Genomic DNA, 27,494 nt, shown 5'->3' with positions numbered 1-27,494 from the left:
ATTTTTATTTTGTTTTGTCTTGCAGTGTGTGCCGTATCTTGTGTTTTGGACTGGAAGGGCACAGCTAGCTGGAAGGGAAGGAAGACAGCACTGGGGGAGTCAAAGACCTGGAACTAGACCCATCTAATGGAGAGAAACAGGTTATAGGGGGGTAAACCCACCTTTAACCACTGGGACAAAGTCCAGTCTAGACTATAAAACAATATTTAAAGAATATAGTAAACAGTCCATGTCATAGAGGTCCAACAGGAAGTACAAGATTGCTTTGGCAAGTGGGCTGAGCACAGTAATGATCAGTAGCAAAAATCTAAGTGGAGCAATATTCAACATTTAATCAGATGTCTCAGTGGATATTCATCAGCAGAACAAGCTTTTGGACAAAGAGGCTGATAAGCAGTAAGAAGTCCCCCAAATTGCCTAGAGGGTCTTAAGTTGAAACTACAGATTCTCAAGTTGAGAACCAAGGCATGAGAAATCAGATTAAAGAGCATGAGAGCGTCATAGTATCTTATCACAAAACAGAACTGGAGCTGAGGGTCAGAGGTGACTCAGCAACAATAACAAGATGTTGAGCATTGTGTTGGAGCTCCTGAGAACACATCTACTTTCTCACCTCTGTTCACACCAAACCTAAGGTCATGAGTCCTCGCACACTTGCTTTTAGCACATGGACATTGCAAGTAGGAGACAAGTAACCCAACGGAGGCTACAGATGTTGATAGTGAGGCTGGGCCTAACATGCTGCTGGTTATACGCTTCACATGTGTTGATGGAAAGCCAGAACTGGAATGATCCATTAGCAATATCAGATATGCAGCTGGCTATAACTGCAATCGCAGACATTTGTGATGTCACCTGTCCCTTGGTGTCCAAACTGCTTAGCATGACATGAAAAGTCCTTCATAGCTCAACTTCCCAGCCCACCTCCTATCTTTTCCCTCCCTGCTGTCTGGGAAATGCCTACTCACCCTTCAAGACCCAGCTAAAATGGCATCTGCTCTGTGGAACTCTCTCTGATTCCCCTAGGCAATGTGAATCACTCCTCCTCTGTGCTGTTCAAGCAGAATGTATAGTGCCCTTTATGATCCATCACATTATATCACCTCCGGCTCTTTATACCTCTGTCTCCCACTGGACTGTGAACTCCTTCAGGGCAGAGACTGCTTTACTTGTTCTTGTTTCCTAGAATCTTATTTTGCTCTGGCTACTGTCTCATGTGGTTGCCCAGTGAGGATGCTGTGGCCCAGAATGTTAAAATGACTTGCCCAAGGATATCCAACTAGTTCTGAGCAGAGCTGGGATTACAAACCTGACTTCTAATTCAATGCTTTTCTTATGCCATTGTTCTGCTTCCTATCTAATCAATATAGTGATCTTTTAAATTCTTTAACCTTTAGTAACATTTAGACTTTCATTTGCTTATTTCATAATTACACTATTTTTCTGAAGTAGGTAGAGGGGACCTCATTGCCCCCTTTAGAGATAATCAAATTGAGGCAGTTCCACAAATTGTTCAAAGTCTCAAAGCCAGTCATTGAAAGTGCCTCTAACTCATGTTATGTTTTTTCTACCAGACCACCCTGTCCCACAGTACACATTGCTAGCTATTTAACAAGGTTATCAAAACAACAGGAAGAAGCCAGTTAGACTATGCTGGTCACTGCCTGAATTGTTATTTATTCCTCCTGCAGATTTAGAAGAAGTTAGAACTCTCCCTAGAGGGATTCCAGTAATGTGGATGATTTATCGCTGTCCTTTCTCTCACAGATATGCCTTAGAAGTTAAAAGTAGGGGAGCTGTAAGCAGGAGAACACCTGGGGCATTGTGAATTCCCTCTCTCTCAATCAGAGTTTTTGTCTGACTGGCATAGGTACTTGCTTGCCATGCACAAGAAAGCTTTTTACTATAGTTTATTTTGAAGAAAGGTGTTTTCTGTTAACATTCATTTCCCTCAAGGAACTTTTATTGGGAATCTGGGATGAAACACTATTCTTGAGGAACACACCCAGTGTGGATAGGTCATATTGCATTTTGTTTACAGGGACAGGGTTGTGCATAAGGCCATATGGCACCATGTGGGCAACACTTGTTTCATAAGTTACCCTTTTAGTGTATTAAATGAGAGCCTCAGTGACTTGAAAGATTATGACTTTCTCAATTACAATGTAAGTGGAATACTCCATGCTTAGTCCCCAGTGAAATTTTTCTTCTTCAGGGAGGACATGTTTGCTAACAACAAAGGATGCTTTCTCAAAACTGTCTTGTTCCCAAATATTCATATGGTAAAGAAAATGTCTGAGATAAAATATTTTCAGCCCATTGCCCTGGCATACTGCATTTAAAAAAAAAAAAAAAAAAAAGCTAAATCTAATTAGTTACATGTGTAGAAATAAACGTGTGACTCGGTAATTTAAGATTTTTGTGCACTATTCTTAATGAGGATAGGGAATAGAATTTCTTAACAGGGTATCAGAAGTAGGGGGTCTGTGAGCCTGCAATTATATAAAGTAGCCCTGGAATTTACAAGCTGATAGAACTATATGGTTAGTCCCAAGACTCCCTGAAAGCCAAGATGGGCTTAGGTATTGCTAGATTTGTTTAAGTACCTTCTAAGAAAAAACATTTCTGTCCCTTCAGAAAGATATTTCTCTATTAGCTTCAAAAAGAAATAAGCGAGGTTCTTACAGAGGTATTTTTCTCTTATGCAAAAATTCTTACTTGGTTGAACTTCATGAGCTTTTCAAAGTTATTTATACTTGTACAGGAGAGAAAATTGGCTAGCATTGTGCGCCAAACAAGTCCCACTGGCGTGTTTATGATGTTTTTTTCCTTAGTTGCGGCAAATTATTTGTTTGAATTAAATTTTTTTTTTTTTTTAACCTCATTTGATGTAGTAAAGGAAAATGTGTTTCACTTGCCTCTAGAATTTGGACTGTTACTCATAAGATTGATGTAGTAGAGTAATTGCAAAAAGTGTCACAATTTTTTCCCCATTTCTTCACCCCTTGCAATGTGACTTTACAACACCTCCTATCAAAAGATGGAGTCTCCTTCTCCAATTCTTGAACCTTGGCTGGCTTTGTGGTTTACTCTGGCCAATAGAATAGGTCAGAAATGATGATGCTCCAGTTCTATAGGCCTCAAGAAACCTTATGTGGTTTTGCTCTTTCTCCTGGACACTTACATCCACCATGAGAACAAGCCCAGGCTTGCCTGCTGGAGGATAAGAGATCATGTGGAGTAAAGATAAGTCAGCTCAACTGAGGCCTTTCTAGCTGCAGATGATCATAGACACAGGGACAAGCTCAGCCCACATCAGGCAATTTAGAACCATCCAACCAACCCACAGACTCCTGAGCAAAATTGAAAGTTGTTGGATGTTGCTGAGATTTGTTGCTTATTATGCCAAACAAAATGATAAAGTTGGTAAATATTTGTATATATTGACACTTCAATCATGATACAGAAGCCCTTCTAGTTATAAGCTTTCACTTAAAAATGTACATAGATGAAAGAAATGCTACGTTCCAAAGAAAAAATGTGTCAACTTTTCATTCCACAAACGGATGGTATGCTATGCCCAGTGTGTAGTAGTTCTTTGGACCTATCTGCGAATGAATTTACAGCCAGCCTTTCAGAACCTACCCTGTACGTTAGTGAAGAAGCTTCTGAAGATGGGTGGTCTTTCATAAGTTGGCCAAAATTTTCTGTTTTCATGATAGAAATAAAAATACATCCAATTTAATTGGTAATTTGGTTAATATTTATTTTCTGCTAAGACAATTACCTATGTTCATTTGTTTTAAACACTCATTCTCTTTCTCTCTTTAAGGCATATTTTATCTGCCAACTTCTTTTTTTTTTTTTTCCTGGTGAACTTCTTGAATGATGATAAAACTTTGTTCTAAGGAACTATTTATGTTTGGGAAGAGATATTTTATACATCCCATAAACCATAAGATCCCCACTGGCGAAAAGCAAGACAAGCAAGGAAATCATTTGTATAAGAGAATTTAGTTTGTAGAAGAGAATGTCTGCTTACTGGAAGACAGATGATGAAATTAGCTAATCAAGGTTGGACTATGGTTCAGCTGAACAAAGTAGAGGCCAAAAGATTCCACGGGAGGAATTCAAATCGAGTCGACACTCAAAAGACATGAATTCATAATGATGAAATCCTTCTCTTCAGTTCTCTTACTGATTTATTGTGTAGAATCTCAGAAATCATAACTTGATGATTTTATTTTTAACAATCTAAGATATTAGAAGTATCATCAGGCAGATAACAATAATTGATAATAATTAATAATAAAATCTATGGTCTCTATTCCTGTCCCTATTGCGGTACATATTTTCACTTGTACTCAGTAAGCGGAAGAAGCAATTTACACTCAGTCTCTTTGACTGTGGGAGGAGTTCATACAGCTTTTGAAGGTGAATAATTTAGGCCCAGGGGAAAGCTTACACATTGAGAGGATCTAGTCCAATATTTGAGAGGTTTCCGGGAACATCACTTTTGGAAGCAGTAGACTACTAAGAGGTCAACTGTGAGAAAGTGAGAAGATGAAATATATTGGTACTAGGTGACATAAGAAACTCTATCAAATAACTCAGTGACAGAAGCATGTAAATACTGGGAAAATCAAATCCATAGACTCCAGAATAAAGGAGTTATCAGGGAAATTTGAGGTTGTATCAGCAAGCAGTTCCTAGAAAAGATAATTTCCACGGGTTTTTATAAAAGATCAAAAAAAAAAAAAAAAAAAGAACTGTTTGCCAACCTTTTTCGTTAGACAGAAGTACCTCAAATCCCTAGAATTATACTCAGTAATTGAAAGAAACAGTTTACACTAGCTCTTTGCCTCTGGAATGAGTTCATACAGCTTTTGAAGGTGAATAATTTAGGCCCAGGGGAAAGCTTACACATTGAGAGGATCTGGTCTAATACTTGAGAGGTTTCCGGGAACACCACTTTCGGAAGCAGTAGAATACTAACAAGTCAACTGTGAGAAAGTAAAGATTATCTTACATGTGACACTGGAATTGTCAACTACTTTGCTTCTTTTAATTTTTTTTTTTTTTGTCTTCCTGAAAAAGATGAATTTGGTACACGATAATTAGCTGCTCTGCTTTGCTTCCTCTTTGCAACCTGATGGGCCCTACTTCATGGAACAACTGGTGTTCTGCACTGTAGACATTTCTTGACAAATAGTGAAAGCGTGTGCTCGCCCAGATGGATGAAAACGCCACCGGTAATGACAGGAAGCCATATTAGAGGGCAAGATTGCTGTGGATGTGCGGTTCCTCCAGTTAAGATGTTGGGGAGGTTTATTCCTCCTTTTTCAAATCTTTTGGGAAGGTGGATACAGCAGCTCAAGAAAAGAGATGCCACGATTCTGACAAGTTAATTAAGCTTTCACTTCTGAGTATTATATGTATAGCAAAGAAGAAAAAAAAACTTAATTTTCTTTGTACTGTCTGACAAAAAAGAAACACAAGATAAATGCAGGCAGATTCTTTCAGAGTTGTCCTTATTACTAATTCCTAGTCTGTAGAACAGAGATTTTAGAAAGCTAAATCAGAACAAATGAAAAGTTTCAGCAACTTGTATCTTTTTTTGTAAATTATGTATGTGTGTACACGTAGCAGATTTAAGAAATGTTATTTGCTGAAATGTGAAAGCTAAAGGACTCACACTTGGGTTTCTCCCTATGCTGGTTTCCTCCACTTTCACTTGATTTAAACAGTGTGGAAAATTAAACTTATCCAGTGTAAGGGGCAGAATTTTGGCCCCCATGATCTTCACCTCCAGTTATTCCTGTGGTTATGTAACCTTGCAAAAGAAACTTTGCAGAGGTAATTGAGGTTGCTAATCAGCTGGCCTTAAAATAGAGAGATTATTTTGGATTATCTGGGTAGGCCCAATGTAACACCTGAATCCCTAATAGCAGAAGAGAAGTCACAGAGATTTGAAGCACAAGAAATATTTGTTGTATCATTGTTGGCTTGAAGATAAAGGGAGCCATGTGTCAAGAAAATAAGGACCTCAATCCTACAACCGCAAGGAATTGAATTCTATCAACTGACCAGCTTGGAAGATCCAGAGCTCCAGATGAGAGCTGCAGCCCTGGCTAAACCTTGAGTTTATGCTGGTGAAACCATAAGCAGAGCATCCAGCCATGCCGTGAGAGACTTCTGACCTACAGAGACTGTGACATAATAGCTGGCTGTTGTTTTAAGCTGCTAAAATGGCAGCAGATTGCTATGCAACAATAAAAAACTAATACATCCAGGTTTTAACCAATTTCTTGCTTTTTTTTGAAGTGATCTTGTTACAATTTCTTATTAATTTTTTAGATGCCATATCCTACATTTTTGATAAACATACTCAAGTATATATGTTGTATATATGCATATGCAATATAGGCAAATTAGTTACCAAAGGAGTTCCCCTCCCCCCTTAAAAATATTTCTTCAGGTAGGCCTTCTAGTGAGTTCTGAGCTGTTTCAGAATTTAAACCAATTCAGATTTTGATAAAGTCAAAGACATGAGTCAAGAGCCTCATGAAATGGAATTTTGTGCTAAGTATTTGGGGTCAGGGGCCAGAAATCTAGGAAGAAAATGCTATAATGGGCACCAAGTTTCCCTGGTCTACTGCCCAAGGCTGTATCCAGTCCTTCCTGGTACAGAATCTTTGTTTCTTTTAGCAACACTCCCTGCCCTTTGCCCTACTGTTCATCATGGGATTTGCGTGGGAGTGAACACACTCCTAGGTGCAGAGTTAGACCCTGACAGCATTAAGTGAATCTGAGTGACCCATCCTTATGGTCACAGTGAAAAGTTCAGGAATGGGTATGTAACTCAGGTTTAAAATCTATCACCTCATCACATCATGTTGCCCTGGACGTGTTCATTGGTCCAAGAATATTGGTCTGTGTTCTAAGTTTGTCCAGAGCGAACCTAGAAGATACTGCTGAGAATGCTAGGACATAGACTCCTCTCTTCCTTGCTAGACACAAACAAGGAAGCATGTGGACCCAGTTTTTTTTGGCAGCCATCTTGGGACCATGAAATGAGAAACATCCTATGACCAGGGCCAACATCAAGGATGTGAAGTGGACAAGACAACATCAAAAATAGAAACAGCATCCTGAGCACAGTTTGGCCCCTGAATAAATCCTATCCTGACCCTAGACTCCTTAGGTGAGTTAAAAACCAAACCCACTGCTGTTGAGTCGTTTCCAACTCATAGTGACTCTATAGGACAGAGTAAATCTGCCCCATAGGGTTCCCAAAGAGCTGCTGGTGGGTTCAAACTGCTGACCTTTTTGGTTAGCAGCCGAACTTTTAACCACTGTGCCACCAATAAATTATTATTATTTTTATTTTTATTAATGAACACTGTCTGGATTGGGTTTTCTGTTGTTCAAAACCCAAATAGCTGTAAATTGCAGAAGGCGAAGGAAAAGATAAACAAGTAGAAAAGACAGATCTCTTATCTCACAAGGTTGCCCAGGGCGAGCCCGTCCTATGCCTAGCCTTTAACACTTTGCTTCCCCCAGTTATCAGGTTTCAAGTTGTAGTTTCCCGGAGTCCACATCGCTAGTGAGCATCTCACATGATTCTCTCATTCATTCTCTTCAGTGCCTTCCTTCATTCCTGGATCATGATTTTTGTTTCTAAGTAACATACCTTTTTCTTGTCATAATGAGTCTCATGTGATTATTTAGAAAGAGTCTGTGAGAGATGAAGGTGAATCATTATAGGTAATAAACTGTTGGGCAGACTTCTCATTTGGGGACTGCACTTGTTATGTGATCTTTTATACTCTGAACCATTCCATTTATCGTCTGTCTTTGGGTTTGTCTTGCATCCATCTTTCCTATCTGATACATTTTTCCCTTCTACATTCTGAGCAACTCTTGCAACATGGTGAAGAAAAAATCTCAAATGTACTAGTGCTAGCTGAAAATAAAAACAAAATATGTTCTTGGTCTTCTGTTGCACATTCACCTGACAATTTGCCCTGAAGAAATCCAGGGAGGTGAATTGAGAAATCTGTGTCACTCATACACATATTTGAATAGAACTGCGGACGCTTGTCTAGGCATGTTTTCTCACTAAGTAAAATCTATTTACCACAAAGTCTTACTAATCTATTGTCAAGTTACTTCATGAGAGTGTGTATATTTACTCATAGGTATTGTAGATTCCCCATACTGACAACCCTTAATCATAGGCTAAATCCATTTATTTTAAATTATAAACTATAAGGAATGAGGTATAGCTTAATTTTATATTAAGAGGTAATTGTAAAATAAACATAAATAAGATTAGTAATAGACCCATATATGGTATAATTTCCCATTTCAAGACCTTTTCCCCAGTCTTAATGAATACGTAAAACTCCTTTAATGGGGAGACAATATTTTATTTTTCAGAAATTGCTAAAAGATTTAATATGCAAGTACCTATGACAAAGTTACCACAACCATAAGTCTCTTCACGCTAAGATTTATTGGCAGTTAAAGTTCCTTTCCTTTTAAGAAGGTTTAATAATGAGTATGATGGTGGAGATCCACAGAAGGAAATGTAAAAGTGTGGGGAAGAGATTCTTCACAGTTTTCATAGTAAAATTATTTTTTACACTTTAGCTTATGACACAATGGATTGAAATGTGATTATTTTTTTCCAACTGAAATCATTTGTTAATGGCCTGAGAAGATAGCCAAATCAGTTTGCCCTAGTTTGTGGTAATTGCTATATGCTCTTCTAGGTATTGCCTAATGGAGGATTAGAAATGATGTAATTGAAGTGGACTTTTCTTTAGAAACTGTTTAGATTTTTTTTGTTTGTTTGTTGAAAAGTATTCTTTATATGATTAACTTTTTACATTAACATTTTAACCTCTTCTGAAGGGGGCAGTGGTGGTTCAATGGTAGAATTCTTGCCTTGCATGCAGAGGATGCGGGTTTTATTTCTGGCCAATGCACTTCCAGGGCAATCACTACTTGTCTGCTAATGGAGGCTTGCGTATTGCTATGATATTGAGCAGGTTTCAGTGAAGCTTCCAAGGTAAGACAGACTAGGAAGAAAGGCCTGGCGATCTACCTCTGAAAATTAGTCAATGAAAACCTTATGGATCACAATGGTCCGATCTGTGACCAGTCTTAGAGATGGCATAGGATTAGGGAAGTGTTTTTTCCATTGTCCACAGGGTCACCATAAGTTGGGAGGTGACTGGATGACAGCAAAGAATAACATTTCCCCTTATAAGCCTAAAGCTTATATATTTGCTACTCAAATGTCATGTTACATATTCAGTTGGTCAATTAGATACGGAGACACTGAGTTAACCATGGTTCTTTGGAGCAACTTTTCTCAGAAACGTTACTATGTGAATGTACATTGTGGATCTCAAAGAGGATATAGTGTTTCCAGGTATTAACAAACTCACTTGATTGTAAAATCTTTCTCTTTCTTCCAGAACATCTATTTATAGCTCTTATGACACAGCTGTTTCTCAGAAAACAGTCTGAGAGATTTTCTTTAAAAACAAAAGGAAAACCGTGCTGTTGTCATTAATCCCAGGGTCAGGTTTTCAGCCCTTATATGGACCAGTTAACTTTACTCTTCACTGTGAACTTGAACTTCTGTCTCACTCCATTCCATGTTTCCATTACTGTTTGCATGTGAGATCAGAAGTGATGGTGCTGTCACATCAGTTCAAATCTAATTCCAGCACTGGGCAAGACAGTCCACAGTATAAACCAAACCCAAATTGGATCGACAAGCCAGCCTTTCACATCCGAAAGTCTTTCACCATACAAGAGTGGTTAACCTTTCTCTTAAATTTCTCTCTCCACAATTATTTTCTCCACCCAGTAATAAAAAAGAGAAAACTCTACAAAAGAACTTCGAGTGAAAGATGTAAAGCAAAATCTATTTTTTTTGATCCAGCCGCATACCTTCTTTTCCGATTTGAATGAAGGATAATAACTAAACAACTAAAAGTGAAAATTAGATTGTTTGACTCTAATCACCAAACAATCAATTTGAAATTTTCCTTTTTCTTAACTTTTTGTGTTGGTGCTCCTGATTTTTTGCTTCTTGCCCCTCTTCCTTTTATGAAAGTCTTATTTTTTTAAATATTGTCTTGTTTGGATTGATATTAGTGTTATTGTCTTGCCATTAAGTTCACAGCTTTCATTATTTAGAAGTGAACCTGTGTATTCTGATTTAAACAAGAATGTGTGGTCAAAAGGATGCAATTACAATTATTAAGTATTTATAAAATGAAAAATAAGAAGGTCAAAGAATTTTGGATTTAAAGGTATGTATGTTTGTGTGTGTGTGTGTGTGCACACGTGTGTGCTCTATGGTTCTGAATGCATGTGAATGGCAAAAAAAAAAAAAAAATCATAAAATCCTCCCTAAAAGGTATAAATGCCACTATATCACGTGCCTGTTCTTACAGCTATATACGTGACTATAAACAGAATCAATAAAAAGAAGCTTTAATGAGACAAATTTTAACTCCATGTAAGAATAGGGATTGAACTTAGAGACTTTGATATGCTTTTCAGTGTCTAAATGAATGTCATAATATTGTTTATCCTAGTCAGATTTCTTTAAGTTAAATTTTTATTTCCTACAACTTGGTAAGCTATGCTAATTGTACTAAGTAAAATCTTCCATTAGCATCATCATAAGAGAAAATTTTAATATCTACAGGCTTATACTAATAAAGATCTTGGGTGGCTTGTTCCCTCTGTTTTTCCAATTTTGAGTGAGGCACCTCATTTAAGCTTGCAATCCCCTTATTTCTTGTTGTTCTGTATCCAAGACATCCTCTGGAACAATGACTCATTGTTCACTGTACTGCTTTTCCAAGGTGTTCAGATTTTACTTTGAGTCCTTAATTCACCTTATAACGAATTCATTTCTTCTGAAACGGGCCTGCATAGTGTGTAAATAATAACTTCACATTTTTCAGTACTGACAGATTACCTCAAAGGGGATGGAAAGAACACAGAAGGAAATGTACCTCCTCTGCCTCCATATTTCCTTATAATTTCCATTTATCTGCTATGCTCACTTCCCCACAGAGATATGGTTGAAACAGTTCGGTTTTCAGCACTATTGCCATGGCTCTATGTTAAATTCAAGCTATGGTTTCCCAAGGTGGCCTGGCCTTGAAACTTCAAAGTTTAGTATACTGTGCAGACGAGGATGGAGTCCCTAGGTGGTACAGTTAATGCACTAGCAGAAAGGTTGACGGTTCGAACCCACCCAGCAGCTCTGCAAAAGAAAGACCTGTTGATCTACTCCCATAGAGATTACAGCCAAGAAAACCCTATGAGGCAGTTCTACTCTGTCACATGGGGTTGCTATGAGTTGGAATCAACTGGATGGCACCCAACAACAGACTATATGAACAGTTTGCAAATATTGTGCACTTATACTCCCAGTCTAACAGAATTTGTTTCAAGAGTTCTAAACTCTCTGACCTGGTAACAAACTTTCTTCCTGTTCATGTAAAACATTGTGCCTGCATTTTGCCCAGCACCTAGAGTCTTGTAGGGCTTTGTTAAGTCTTTCAGCACACGTGAAGTGAAGAATTAAGAATATCCAAGCCAGGTCAACAGAGAGCTTAATAGTCAGTCTCAAATTCTTTCTCTGCATATGGCCCAAAACAATGTTCAGGGCTTAGCTGAATTCATGTAATTTCCAGTGAAATTAATGTGGGAGACTTTACCCGAGAATCTTTAAGACAAAAACAAAGACCTTCAGAACCCCAAGAGTCCCTGAAAATCCTAAATGAGGATGTGCAATAGAACATTGGCACTTAGAATACTTCCACACCTTGACTATAACTAAGTTCCAGTTTATTAAACTATTGAAAACCATTTGTTATCTTAAGTTACCAAAAGGAGGGGTGTATCATTGGGAGTTGGAAGACTCAGAGGGCAGTTGGACAAAAAATGGCTATAAATGGATTGGCAACAAATTCTCTGGTAATTATACACAACTGCAAAATTTTAGAAATGTTTGCTAATATATCCTGGGATTTAGCTTCGAACATTGCTCTCTGTTGTGTAAAAGTATCTCTTTTTGCTTAATCTTTCACAATACTTAGTGTAACTATTTTTCTCCAGTTTGGTGAGGAATAGGAGTAAAAACTGAGGAACAAAAGAGCTCAATTGCAAAGATCTTATGTCTTCTTAGTATATTTAGAAAAATGGTCCATGAGTTATGAAATAACTCCTCCCTGGAAATACTTTAAATTAGATTCATTCCTGCCACAAAGGTGCCTGTGGTAGAACTGGAATTGCATGTGTTTACAACTAACTGATCACATACAGAACTCTTGGCTGTTCATGTTTGTTTGGTGCCTTAAAAATCTTCTGTGCCATCTAATGGAAACAATGCAAACTACAGCTTGCTTTGAAGAACAAAAACTACAAGTTTCTCAGCACAGATCAATTCAGAAGAGACGAAAGGTATAGAGCTTAAGATCAAATACCATCTCTAAATGTAATGGCTTGGGGAAATTGGCTCTCAGTTTTAAGAGTACACACAATTCTAACATGCCCAGGGTATTATGATTTCACCATGAAAATGAATTAAAATACAATGTAACCATTCATAGCAGCAGACAATGGAGTAAACTGACATGATTTGCCCAGCCAAGATCCAAAATATTCCAAGTTTTATTATTTTTTTTAAACTAAGTATTCATTTGAAAGTAAGTGTTGTTTTTTTTTTTGTCACATCTATGCTACAGGTATCAAGCCATTTAATTTTCAGGATGTTCATCACTTTCAAAAAAAACATGAATTTCATGTCAGAATCTACACTAGAATTGTAAACTCAAATGCAAACAGGGATAAAACCAAGCCTGTTGCCATGGAGTCAATGCTGACTCACGACAACCCTATAGGACAGAGTAGAACTGCCCCATAGGGTTTCCAAGGCTGTAATCTTTAGGGAAGCAGACTGCCACATCTTTCTCCCAGGGACCAGCTGGTGGGTTTGAACCAGTGACCTTATGGTTAGCAGCTGAGCATTTAACCACTGCGCCACAAGGGCTCCTTAAATGAGTTAAGGAGGCTATTTAAATGAGTGAAGAGAGCCTAGGGTAAAAAGTAGGGCATCGTGGGGACTTTGACAAAATGGAAATCACATGTCCTCTCTAAAGGGAGCAGACACTGCTAAGCAACACTTGGTTGTATCCAGTGGGAATGTCCAACAGAAGTCAGAAATCTGTACTCTAATGTATATTTCCATGGACCCCTCAGTGGTGCAAACAGGTAACACTCTTGGCTGCTAATCAAATGGTTTGAGGTTTGAGTCCATACAAAGTCATCCTGGAAGAAACGCCTGGCAATCTACTTCCAAATAATCAGCCGTTGAAAACACAATGGAGCACAGTTCTACTCTGATACACATGGGGACATCGTAAGCCACAATCAACTACATGACAACTGGTAAATAGATATCTTCTAATTTTGCAAACACTTTCTTATGCTCTATAATACATCCATCTGCCAGATATGACCTAGACCTAAGACTCACCATTTGTGATGATGGATTTACTGCAAGCTAAGCCAACAAAGTAAGACTACGTAGTAAATTCCACAGTTATTGGAATAATTTGGGATCAAATCCTTTGAGAAAATGTGCTCTTGTACTTTAATTGATATGCATAGATTTTGCTTTAACTCTGCATGCTAATGCAGAGTACCAAATCACAAATGCTTGTCCAATCTTTCCATTCTTTCTAAAAAGTTCTGAATCTAAGATACACTGAATCTATAGCCAAGTCACTGTCTTTGCAGCCCTGGAATAAAGGCAACTGTCCAAGTTTGTCCATCCACACTTTCTATTACTCTAAGCCCTGGGATTGGAGACAAACACACACAGATGAAAAGCAGACTTCAGAGAGCCAGTGTACAAAAAGTGTCTTCAAGCAATTATGTTCACATTTTTATATTTATTGAGAAAATAAAGAAAATCAAGTGGCTAGCTGTTAATTAGAACTTAAACCTGAATTAAATATGAAGACTGATGAAAGACACAAGACATGCTGGAGAGTAATGGACCCAACCAGGCGAAGATTAGATATATTTTACCCCTAAAACTGTTTTAAATTTGATTTTTTTTTTCATTCTTTCACTGTACATTTCAAACTCTGTTGATTACTAAAAAAACAGTTGCCTTTGAGTAGATTCTGACTCGTAGGGAACCCATGTGTGTCAGAGGAGAACTGTGCACCATAGGATTTGCAATGGCTCATTTTTCGGAGGTAGGTCGCTAGGTGTTTCTTCCAATGTGCCTCTGGGTGCACTTGGACTTCAAACCTCCAATCTTTCAGTTAGCAGCCAAGGGTTAAACAGTTTGGTTAACTGTTTGCACCACCCAAGGACTCCCCATTCCTCACTGTCTCACTTTAAATATGATGCACTGTGTCTCTCTCTCACACGCTTACAGTCTGGGGGGCTTCTTTTGCAAGCTTTTGGGGAGGTGCATATCTGATCCTCCAGTCCTCAGCTTCTTTCTTAAATAGCTATGGAATCACAGACTCCACACTTTGTAATAGCATGTTTGCTAGCATATTAGCAAACGTCCCCTTGTAATAACCAACACTGACTTGCTCCTTTGTCAGCTAATTTTTCTTTCACAGAACTGAGTCCTGAGTTCAAGAACTGCTCACTAGTCGAAAGGACATTAAGTATTTGGTGCAGTGCTGTGCATACAGTAAATGTGCAATAAATGTAGGTAGTTGTTATTCTTATTCGCAGTCACTCCTTTGCACTTTATTAGGAGCAGGTAGAGATTCTACAGTGACAGAAGCTAGAAAATGCTAACCCTACTTTGTGTATTCTCTCTTTTATAGAGAACATGGTGTTTTGTTGGGGGTGGAGGTAGAGGGGTGTCTTCTTCAGGTGATGAACAAAGAAAGAATAGCAATGGCAAGTCCATTCAAACTGAGGGGATTGGTTTGGCCAATCTCATTATTAAAAACATTTCAAATACATTTCTTGTCCATTAAATTTTAAGTTTCTTGAAGGCAAGAACTAAGTCACATTTTCTTTACAATCTTCTGCTGTATCTTAACACCAAGTTATACATGTAATAGATTTTGAAAAAATGAGTGGCAAATGAATAAATAGATAAGATTATATTTATTTCAGTTTCAGGATAAGTGTTAATTTTGGGACCTCAGATGATGTTTTATTTTTTGTGTTTTTTATTAATCCTCCTTTATGGACGTTAGGATTTATGGATGGCAATGTATTACAACTTAGTAAGATACAGGAATTGATAGTTTAATTTTTACCACATAAAGAAATATTTATATGCTTGTGTTGACCATTTTTTGAGACTTAGGATTGTTTACTTGATAGTATATTGAAGTAGAAGCCAAGTAAACTAGATAAAGTTAAATCATTAATTTTTTTTGACACTTAAACGGGGAAACTGAGGTGAATTATAAAGTATTTACGGTGGAATGTGTGAGAACTCGACAGGACTGCCTTGTTTTTCCAGGTCTTTCACGTTTTCCGCCTTTGACAGGGTGCAGTCTTACCATTTTTCTATGGCTCATTTTAGCAGACAATATTTGAATTTTCCTTCTGTGACAAGTTTCCTCTTATACTTGTTCCAGCTTTCACAGGTTTTATTGTCTCTATAAATGAGTATCTTCATTATACAAGCCACTCAGTGTTTTTCAAATTGTCCAGATACTACACATCGTACACTCCAGCTCTTCAATCTTGTCTGACTTCTAACCTTTGCTGTCTCATAAATGAGACCTAATATTCCAGACGTAATTTGAAATTCTGACTCAGTAATGCCCCATCAGAGTCCCTGGGTGGTACAGTTAATGCACTCAGCTGGAAACTGACAGGTTGGAGATTTGAGTCCACTCAAAAGCACCTTGGAAGAAAGGCCTGGTGATCTACTTTTGAGAATTCAGCCATTAAAAACCCTATGGAGCACAGTTCTACTCTGACACACATAGTGTTGCCAAAAGTCAGAATCAACATCAATGGCAATTGGTCATGCCTTGTCATTCTCACTCTTCCTTCTATGAACATTTTTCTTTTAATTTCATCTCCACTTTGTTCTGGGTTCTCCCATTCTGTTCTAAATGTTCTCAGTTTTTTCAAGGAATAATCTATCCCCCTCCACACCGTCTTCAGTCTCCTGAGAACCCAATTCCCATTGCTGGTCTAAGAAAGTCACACAAAAACAGCTTCTCTGCCCTAATCCTGTTCATGTAATGAAAATACACTTTATGAAACTTGGAAAACGATCATATTTTGTACAAGAGACACAAGGAAGTTCAGTGTTGGAAGTTCAGTAAATTTTAGTTTTACAAAATCTGTTCTTTCTAATATATCTTACAAGCCAAAATATTATGGGAAGATTTTCCCGAAGAGTGATTGGTGTGATTTGAAGGCTTAAGTGGCAGAGGTTGCTGGGAAAAGAACTGGGAAAGTCCATTTCTCAGCTGAGTCGTGGGCACTAGGGATTGGCTGAGGACATTTGAGTGGAATGAAGTAATTCCTATGGAATGAATCTTGGCCAGGAAAACACTGGTGTTGGACAGAGGGAATGCAACATCTATAGCTTCAGCTTTGGTGGAGCAAAATCTTAATTAGCCTAATTCTTTCCCTTTGGCTTTCATTGTCGTTTAGCTTTGCAAAGAAATGAGCACCTAGAAGCCATTTTCCCCCCCTCAGGGTGGAGAGAGCTTTCTTTTGCACAGAAGGTACTATTAATTCACATTTATTGTTACAAAAACAATGTGTACTTTCCCAGTTTAAAAAAAAAATACATGCATTTTATATAAATTAGGAAATTTTAAAGTATAGAGAGGAAAATTTTATTTTCTATACTAGGAGTTACAATTGTTAAATATTTGGTATATATCTTTCAGTCCTTTGTCTATATATCTTTTAACCTATTTGTAATCACGATAGCCTGCTTTTTATCACTTAAAAGTACAGTGTTTTCTCATTCTTTTTTTTTTTAAGATGGATTTTCAGTATAAATTGCATGCCATTCTGATTTCCCTTAGATAGACTATGCTTTGTTTAGGCATTGTGGTTGTGGTTGTTTGCAATTGTGTTTCATTTTCTCTCTCCCATATACAAACTAAGTGTAACTTCTAAAGCTAAAGGTAGATTTCTTCATTCATGGAAGCCTTGGTGGTGCAGTGGTTAAGAGTTTGTCTGCTAAACCAAAAGGTTGGCAGTTTGAATCTACCAAGCTGCTCCTTGGAAATCTTATGGGATGGTTCTACTCTGTCCAGTTGTAGGATTGCTCTAAGTTGGAATCAACTCGATGGCAATAGGTTTGGTTTTACGGCTTTTATGGGGCCATTAGCTTGGAGTAAAAGTCATGCAAGAAAGGGTGAGACAACAATTTTTTGTTTGGCCATAACAATGTTCAAAGTTGGACAAAGAACTGCTTAGCTATTAAATCAAATATCAGTTGCCAAGTCTAATTTTCCACAAATCACATAGAAAATTATCTTTCTGTACATGTTTTGCCACATGGAAATTTGAGAATGGAGAGATTTGTTATCTGAAAACCAAAACCAAACCTGTTGTCATCGAGTCGATTTTGACTTATGGTCACCCAGGTGTTACAGAGTAAAACCGCTCTATAGGATTTTTCTCGGCTATAATCTTTATAGAAGCAGATCGCTAGGCCTTTCTTCCACAGTGCTGCTGGATGGGTTTGAACTGCCAACCTTTAGATTAACAGCCAATCGCAATTCACGTGTGCCACCCAGGGACCTCATTATCTGAAGGAACCCAGTGGGTCTCTAAGTTGAATGCTGTGTAATGTCTTATGGAGTTTCACTGGTCAGGAACTCTGGTGCTCTTCATTTATGCATATTCATGTTTTTATTTAAAATAGTCTGAACAAATAATTCTTTTATAAATACAATATAAATTCAACCTAATATTTATAGAAAAAAGAAACAATGGGTATTTATGTATTTTGTGTTCCATATATTGTTCATAGTGAATCCTCAATAGACAGCAATAAGAAAACAATACAAATCCCATGAATATTAAACACCAAATCTTAATTACAAATGAGTTGTAACGGGATTCAATTACAAATGGGTTTTTTTCCTCACAGCACAATTAAAAGTTACAGATTTTTTTTCATTAGAAAATAAAATCAGCAGTTTACTTCTAAACATGTACTGTGACAAGAGCAAGGACATTTTCTCCCAGTTAGTTTTGCTTCTTGGAGGCTATAATGCTCTGGCTTTCACATTCTGGTATCAGTAATCTATTCTGCAGGGCTAAGTATTCTTTAGGATAAAATAGAGTGCAAGACATTGTAAGACACAGCATCATAAACTAGCTTGACTTCAGGCACCCAGAAGCCCAAGCCATCGTCATTTCAAATATACCCTGAGTGAATATATTTTAAGATGAAATCAACAGCAAATTTCTGTGGCAATTCATGCTAGTCTCAGTCCACTCTTCTTATGTGGATTTTTGTCTTTGCTAGCAGAAAATATTAAACCGATTTAACAACTTTATTTCCATTCTTATAAAAAAAAATAAACAAAACTTCAAAATCAAACTAGGATCCACCTCTCAAACATTATGCTTAAAACCAGAATGGAAAGAAAGACACACAAGCGGGAGAAAGACTGAGGTACAGCAAAGTTGAGACTGAAATTTCTTAATTTTTGGTAAGAAAAGGCCTCATTTCACTCTCTTGAGAGGTCTTGTTTAGACACAGATAAATGTTGTCCTGGATGATGAACTAGTTAGAAATATTTCTGGGAGGCATTCTGCCAGGTTTTTGGTGGACAAGAAATTTAGCTAAGCTAAGGGACTCAAAAAGTGGCTACCGTTTTCATTCAAAGTACCATAAAAACAAACAAACAAAAATAAAACAAACTTGTTGCCATCAAGTCAATGGACTCCTAGAGACCCTATAGGACAGAGTAGAACTGCTCCATAGGGTCTCCAAGGATTTTTTTTTTTTTAATTTTATTTATTTTGTTGTTGTTGAGATTATACACAGCAAAACATACACCAATTCAACAGTTCCTACATGTACAATTCAGCGACATTAATTACATTCTTCGAGCTGTACAACCATTCTCACTCTCCTTTTCTGAGTTGTTCCTCCTCTATGAACATAAACTCACTACCCCTTAAGATTTCAGTCTAATCTTCCTAGTTGTTGTTGTGAATGTGATCCCATATAGATAGTTCTTAAAAGAGCATAGTGCTCAAGGCAGACATTTTTTTACTAATTAAGCTACAATACTGTTTGGTTTTAAGAAGACTTCAGTGGATATTTTTAGTTTAAAGATTCTCTCAGGGCAATAGTTTCAGAGGTTTATCCAGCCTCCGTGGCTCCAGAAAGTCTGAAGTCCATGAATTTTGAAATTCTGTTCTGCATTTTCCGTCTAAAGATGTAATCTTTACAGAAGCAGACTGCTACATCTTTCTCCCACCCAGTGGCTGGTGAGTTTGAACTACCGACCTTTAGGTTAGCAGCTGAGTGCTTAACCACTGCACCACCAGGGCCTCTTGTCAAAGCACTATAGTCATTTGCATGTCTTTCGGCTGACATTTATTAATTAAACTTTCTGAAGTTATGCCTTTCCATCCTTCTCCTTTAAATTCTAGTTTCTTATGTCCTCCTCAGTAGAATCCACATACTGAGGTGAGGTTAATTCTGGGACTCCATAAAATGTTAAATAAACTTCTTTGGGTCATGAGTATCAGGGATCCAAAAGGAAAAATACATGTGCGGGTGTGTATCCTCTGTCTAGCCCCTTTTTAAGCAAGTATGAAAATGACAAAGGAAGGACTATGTGATTGGCTTTTTCTCCGTATTTTAACTGTAAGTCAGCATGCATTCCACCAAAAACTTTTTAAATGGAAAAAGCAGGATTCCAATACTGTATGTGAAATGAGAAGAAGATCTTATCTGACAGGTAAGTGTTACAAAGGTGACCTGTTAGGGCTCTAGGCCAATCTTTTGATCTGATTTAAAAATATTATCCTAAAAAAAAAAACAAAAAATTCTTTTTTAGTTTTTTAAAACAGTATTGTAATATTTAAGAAGAATACATAGTTCTTTACTGGCGTGTTTGAAGCAAAGATCTCAAAAGCTTTAGAAGAAACTAGTGAATATCTTATTGAACTCTGAAAAAAGAAAAGATTCTAAGCTTTGTAAAGGAAAAGAAAAAGGTTTCATCTTTTGCCAAAGATGATATTTTCAGCTGCAAATGATCACAGATTTGATTTCTAAGTACTATACTCCTTTCCTCCCATTCCCTTCTTTTCCTCTAGTTTTTCCTAGATCCACTTTCCAACTGAACCCGTTAATGAAGGTAAGGCAAAGATTATGATGGTCTGAAAAAATTAGTAGGCACATCATTTGTTCTCAGTACTCGGATGCAAGTCTTGGAACTTGTGCTTGGTTACCAGCAAAAATTCAATTCCAGCTGGAGAGAAATTTGTCCAGTCACATCAGTGATAGCTCAGTCTCTTTCAGATCAGGTTTGAATGCATCATAATTAAGTGATTTTTAGTAACTATAGACTTCAAAATACAAAATAAGAGACTGACATTATGCTTAGTGGTCAGACCATGTGGTTGCCTATAGGTGGAGAAAATCTAATCAGGACTAAATACACTACGTCCATTTGCATGTTGAAGTGTCATTGGCTTTCCATCTCTAGGGAAAGCATCCAGGATTTTATTTTTTCCAGTAGAGAATGAATTTATACGGACCCAGCTCAGTTTGGTTTTGTTCCCCTTGGCTGGTGACTATTGGTATAGTCTGTGATGGTTGGTTAGCCTTAAGTAGTTTGTTGCTGTGGAACTCAAGGAAATGCCATGGCAGGTTTAACATGATGAACATATGACCAGGCTACTCTTATCAAGACATAATCTGCCCTATGATATAGGAGAGATCTGATTGAAATTAATAGTGTGGTAGGAAGAAGGAGATTCTGGCTTTGGGTAGATCATAAGGAAGAAGGGGCTTTGGGCATGGTTGGGGAGGCAGACTAGAAGCATGATTTTAATCATATTTGATTTAAATCGGTCTGTGGATATGGAACAGGGTCATAGGCCTCAATTTCAAAGATGAACTGTCTTTACTTTCTTTGCCTCTTGGTTCATCCAAAAGGATGAATCTAAAATGAAATCATTTTAGGGAGAAAAACAAAGTAATAAAAATACAAATAGAACCAATAAAAGTAGTTTTGCCTTAATCCCAATCTAAATTGTGTTGACCTTCCCTTTTGCCATTCCATCTTATGATCAGAAGATGCTACCTATTGAAAAAGACTTTAGCTAATGTGCTAGAATGGCTCCTTGGTGAATACATCTACTGAAACTTATTCCTTAGACTCATCAGCCACATGGTATCTGTTGCTACAGTGGCAATAAATCCAAAGGGACAGAGGATGAAAAACTCAGGGGGTTCTGGCAAAGTCTGGAAACAGAAGCAGACCATCTGCCTCATGGAGAAAGTGACAAAAGACTCAGAACAGATGCATGCATCCTTTCGCCATGAGGCAGATGGATAGGGAGAGCAAACAGGACCTGAAGCTGATTCTGGGAGGCAAATAAGTAAAAGGCATGAGAGAAGGCCATTTCTCAAGGATTAAGTAAAAATTCATTAGTAGAACTCACAAAGCCTTTCATAGTGTGACTCCACCTTGATTTTCCATTCTTATCTTACTACTCTCCCCAAACACACCTTTTATTTGAGCAGGATTACTGTTTAGCATTATCCAGACATGACTTTTAAATCCATGACATCCCTGCCTCCTGTTTGCCAATAACGTTTTACCCACCCTTAAAGGCCGTTTTGCTGCAAAATCTTCCCTAAAACCCCTACTCATAATGATCTCATTCCTTCATGTATGTTCAGCATATATTATTTATACCTCCCATTTTGCAATGACATTGTATTATACTTGGAATAAAAATTCAAACTTCTCACCACTGAATTGTAAGATTTTGTCTTTTCTAAGCCTTATTTCTCCAACTGATCCTATGCAAATCTCTGCATGATCAGGCACCAGCAACATACAGCTTTTAGAAATTTTGAACATGTTAAAATTATTTTCTACCTCATAAGTTAGGTACAAGGGTCTACTTACTTGAGTATGAGAAAGAAAATATCATTAGACTAACGTGACCAATGAAGCAAGAATAGGTTAGGAAAGGCTGCACCTCAAGCAAAGGTTAATAGCAAATGGGATTTAGGAATAATGAAGTGGGAGGAGGCATCTTTGGGAATAGGTAAGCAGAGGACATGGTAGAGAGCCAGGAGTTTCCAGGTATTAAAGGGCAGTAGTCAATGGGAGTAATGCCAGTTGATAATCAGCTTTCTTAATCTTGATTACCAAGCATAGCATTTGTTCAGAGAAAAACAATTGCAAGCAACAGAGAAGAAAAGAAGAGAGAACTGCATCGGTAGTGATGAGCAAAGGACAAGCGTGGCTTCCACATATTAAGGGTAGAATTAGGCAGGTTCTCTCCAACCTCTCTTTCACAAAAGTGATTCTATTCTGTAGCTGAAGAATGTGCCAAATATACATAGGAAAATATACCCTTAGTCTAGAAAAGATAAGAAGATTCCAAACTAAAACCTGGGGATTTTTTTATATGTCTTATTCAGAGGTCCAACATCATTCAAGAGATGGTTAGCCAGAAACAAGATTAGCACGTGGGAAGTTGTTAGACCTTTAATTAACACTCCTTAACACTCTTCCCTTCCACTTTTAAAATCCTTTTTCTATCATTAACTTTGTCATATGGGCCTCTACTACAACTAACAACATATATAGATGTGTACTCCTTAGGCTTATTAGGTTCTTCAATAATATTTGTTGAATTTATGTATCACCATATATCCCCAGATTTCACCAGCCTGTGGGTAGGAATAAGATTGCATTGGCATTTAGACCAATGTTTCAATACCTCACCGCGCCTTTATTGTATTTGTGAAACCTCAGTTCCCTCCATATATCCCCCAGCTCCAAGTGTTTCTGTGGTCCTCAGCAGTGCCCACATATGTTTCCACACGAGGACAAGCCACCTGGGCATGGTCACTTTCCAGCCAGGCATAGGCTGTACCTCTCTGGCACTTACCATCACAGTTCTCTAGAGTTCTGGCGTACTGACTTTGGGAAAACCTGCCAAGGCTGCTGTCTTCTGGTGCTGTCAATGCTACAAAACCTCTCCTGAGGTACAAAAGTGACCTCTGTCCTTTGGTTTGAGTTATCCTATGTTCTGTGCAGAGATTGGGAACTTTCCTTCTCCATAGAAATCACTACTTAGCCATAAAACTGACCTTGGGATCAGTTGTCATGTGGCCTTTTCTGATTTTCTCTGGCCCCAGAGGAAGCCTGTTGGCAGGTTATCTTTTCTTTGTACGAATGATCTAGAGAAATAGAAGTCTTAGATGTCCCCGAAGTGGCTGCTTAATCTCAGTTTACTTCAATCCATACCCTCTCTCTGTATGGATACCAGCAGACTTCAAAGAAATAGAAAAGTTGAATAGGAGATGAACTTTTCCTTGAAACACTCAGGATTGAGAGCTGTTTGTGAAAACACTTCAAAAGTATGTACATCATCTTTGCAGACCAATTGCAAGCATTTCTAGAAGGCCAAAGCCCTTTTTCGGACTCCACGAATAGAACATACGTTCCATGAAATTGTATGTAAACCTCAAGGCAGCAGAACTATGGATTCATCCCATCTCTTTACTGTTGGCAACCATTACTGCTGCAAAAATTATACCATATGTTAATAACATCTTAAAGCACGAGAAAATTAGTCTAATAGGAATTTAAATGTAGTCTGTGACTCTATTATTTCTAGCTAAGTGATCCACAAGAACAAGGAGATTTCTGTCACCTCTTTCAATGAAAAGAGAAAGAGCTTGGCTATGTGCCACACTGTTGCATCATCTTGATTCCCCAGAATGGACTAAATCAATTGAAAGATAAACTCACTTGTAGGCAGGCATATGCTGACATGTTGGCCCCTTCACAAAAGCTCATGGACAGATTTCTTCTAGACCCAAACAAACTATGTAAAGAGTCTGTTTTGATTCTTGTTAGCTTTGCACTCTCTCAGCAAGCTGCTAAGAAAATTCAAATATGGCTACTCTTTTGGAAAGAAATGCCATTCCAAGATCTTTCAGGTTTTTAAAAATATATAAGACCAAATTATTTTTACAGAACAGAGCTCCTCTACAAAGAATGCTTGGAATGGTATGTAGTCCTAATAGTTCAGTTAACTGGAGATTTAGGGCCAATGTATAAATTGAAAGGCTTAAAGTAATGAAAGTTTTATGTATAAATTGAAAACATACTTACATATTCCAGCCTTAACAAAGGGAACTAGCTGCTAAAACTATCGTGGATACTTTGTGAAACATTTTGTTTTATTTATCTCATTAGTCCTTAAACTCTTATGAGTCAGGTGTTAGCTTCCCCATCAGTAAAAGGGGGTAAGATTTAGGTTAAACAATTTTTACAGGAAAGTACAGTTGGTAGGTAAGCGGTAGAACAAAGACTCAAAATGAGTTTTCTAAATTTAAATTAAGTTTTCTTTTCCAAAATTTCATGACTTCTAGATGAAAGCATTGGGGTTAAGAAAAGTGGATGGTTATATACTTTTGGGGTCCTACAATAAGGATTCAGCAGCATACTTTGCTCAGATTTAGGCACACCATTGGCTTCAGATATTTTCCCTGTAATGAGCTCTTAAGAAAGTAGCCGTTGGAGGAAGGCTTTGTGTTGAACACAATGATATAAGAAATCAAGACCTGGATTACTTCTTGACCCACTTTGCATTAAAACATGTGAAATAATTCAAGAACTGTTATAAGGCATACAAAAACATCATGCACTGTTACTCTCATTCTGTGGGGGCCTTTTACTTACCAAATGTGCTTCAAAGTGGTAATGTTCTACTCTAAAGAATAAGAAAAGCACCTTGAATCATTCTGCTACCTGCTTAGAAAGCTCTTAGCTTTGGAACAAATAGAGTTTATACACCTTAGTTTTCTGGTAAAGATTCCAATACAGAAAATAAGGAAATGGCAGACACTCCAGTAGTGGAATATATATAACTCTAAGGACTGTAAATTCTTCCAGTATCAACTAGTAAGAACAAATTCACTGCTAGAAAAGAGCATTGTTTTCTCAAAACCATAAAGCATAAGTAATTTTCTTGAGCGTAAGCAGGAAACCAACTATAAAATTCACTTATCCCAAGTCCTGGACTTTGACTCCTCCAGTAGATAATATTCATTGATAATCAACCTGGAAAGTGTTATAACTTGATATTTTTGAGTACTTTGAAATGAAAAGTTCTGTTTCTCTGAGACGTTTTAACCGTACAGATGGCTCTCATTATCATCTCCCAATTATACACTTTAATGGAAAGAAGAGGTCTGCAGAACACAATTGATATCCCAAGATTGTCAATAATTTAGATATAATCTATCTTTTGCCTCAGAATCTCAGTTGATATTTGCAATTTGAATAATGCCTTTTATAATATTCCGAGCACAATAAAGAAGATTAGCAAGGAAAAAAAATCCATAAGAATTGGTAACTTTTTCTCATTATGGCACATTATCAAAAACTGCTTGGGAATCAACTATTCAGAAAATAAATCTTATTCCTTTTCCTTCTCATATCAGTTGAACAAAGGTGTACTGGCTTTCTAGTCTATGCTATCATCTGTCCTACACACTAGGCTAATTTTATGACTGTAACAAGCTTAAAATTCAGAGGACCAAATATTAGCCTATGGTTAAGGCATCCTGATTTAAGTCATATCTGCTTTCCTCTCCACCATTCTGTATAGTCTTGCTTCGCAGGCTGGATTTGAGGTTAAACTCTCTCGTCCAATATTCTGGACTTCAAACTCATCTTTTTGGAAAATAATCTCTGCTTGCCATTCTCTTCTTACCTTCACACATCTTGTTGTGGATTAAATTGTGTCCCCTTAAAAAATATATTGAAATCCTAGCCCCTGTACTTGTGAATATGGCTTTGTTTGGAAATAGGGTTTTCTTTTGTTATGTTAATGAGATCATACAAAAGTAGGGTGGGTCCTAAACTTAATCACTTCTGTTAAAAAAAGAAAAAAAAGATACACTGGAAGAAGACAGAAACCAAGCAATGACAGGAAATGCCAAGGCAGGGCTAAGAGCATCTCCTAAGGGTTCACTTAATTGCCTCATTTATGAACTGCAATCCTCATTAGATTTTTGTGCCATTTAAGGACAGACACCAAATCATGTTTATCTTTATGGCCCCAGAAGCTAACACTGTGCCTAAAGATGGTTAATAAGTACTTATTAAATGAAAGACTGAATGAGAAAATGAACAGACATGCTATTGCTCAATAAAACAGCACAGCCAGAAACACTAATCTCCAAGGGAAAAATGTTCCTCCAATAGCCTATTTCAGTCAAATAGTTTCAACTAGGAAGAAAAGAACAAAGAGAAAAAATAAATATCTTTCCCATAGTTAGAAGAATATTTTGTTTGACTTTTTCAGTGTTTGATCTACGTGATGTCAAACCAGTACACATACCTGGTATGTGTAGCATTTTCTGGTTTTACACCTGCATTTGAGATGAAGACTACTATGCTATTAATCTTCTTATCCCAGGAATGTAGGAGAAATCCCTTCAGGGTTCTAGAGTTTCACAGCAAACTATAGATGTGATTACTTGGGATGCTAGACTATAGGCATTTTTCTAAATCACTTTATCTTAATAATAATATCTTGCCTGATAGCCAATCAGAGAAAGTCATAGACTTCAGCATAACCTCCATCTTGGCCAGAGGAATTCTTAACCTAGATTCCTTGGATTCCATCTCTACATACTCTTGGAGAGTGTTATTCAGGAAGGACTATCCAAAACTAATACCTGTGAATTAGTCACACATTGTCTTCTGGTGTAGTTTTTGTGGCTGCTCTGTGGAGGATTCTGAGAATGGATAGAACTGTTATATACCTTTACTTGGAGCCCTGGTGGCATAGTGGTTAAGAGCCGGTCTGCTAACCAAAAGGTTGGCTGTTTGAATCCACCAGTCGCCCCTTGGAAATCCTAAGGGGCGGTTTTACTCTGTCCTATAGGGTCGCTATGAGTGGGAATCAACTCAGTGGCAATGAGTTTGGTTTAGTTTTTATGCCTTTACTCAACTGATACAAGGAAGGCAGTGTGTGAGAAATGCTTTTGGGTTTGGTCATCTGCCTTTATTATCGTCTGCTCTAGGGTAAGAGCCATAGTTTTACAGGTGAAGAATGTTACACGACCTGTTGGCCCTGGGCTCTCCATTGCTGTTTCTGGGCATGAGACTGGGAGTATTCAGGGCAGGAGGTAGAGAGCAAAGAAGCCCTTTGTGGTCCACAAAGTTGTTAATGGTAGATGCTTGTCT

The sequence above is a fragment of the Trichechus manatus genome, unplaced genomic scaffold (assembly GCF_000243295.1).
Source record: "Trichechus manatus latirostris isolate Lorelei unplaced genomic scaffold, TriManLat1.0 scaffold00036, whole genome shotgun sequence".
NCBI lineage: Eukaryota > Metazoa > Chordata > Mammalia > Sirenia > Trichechidae > Trichechus > Trichechus manatus.
The sequence above is the reverse complement of the archived record's forward strand: the minus strand, read 5'-3'. Positions refer to the sequence as shown.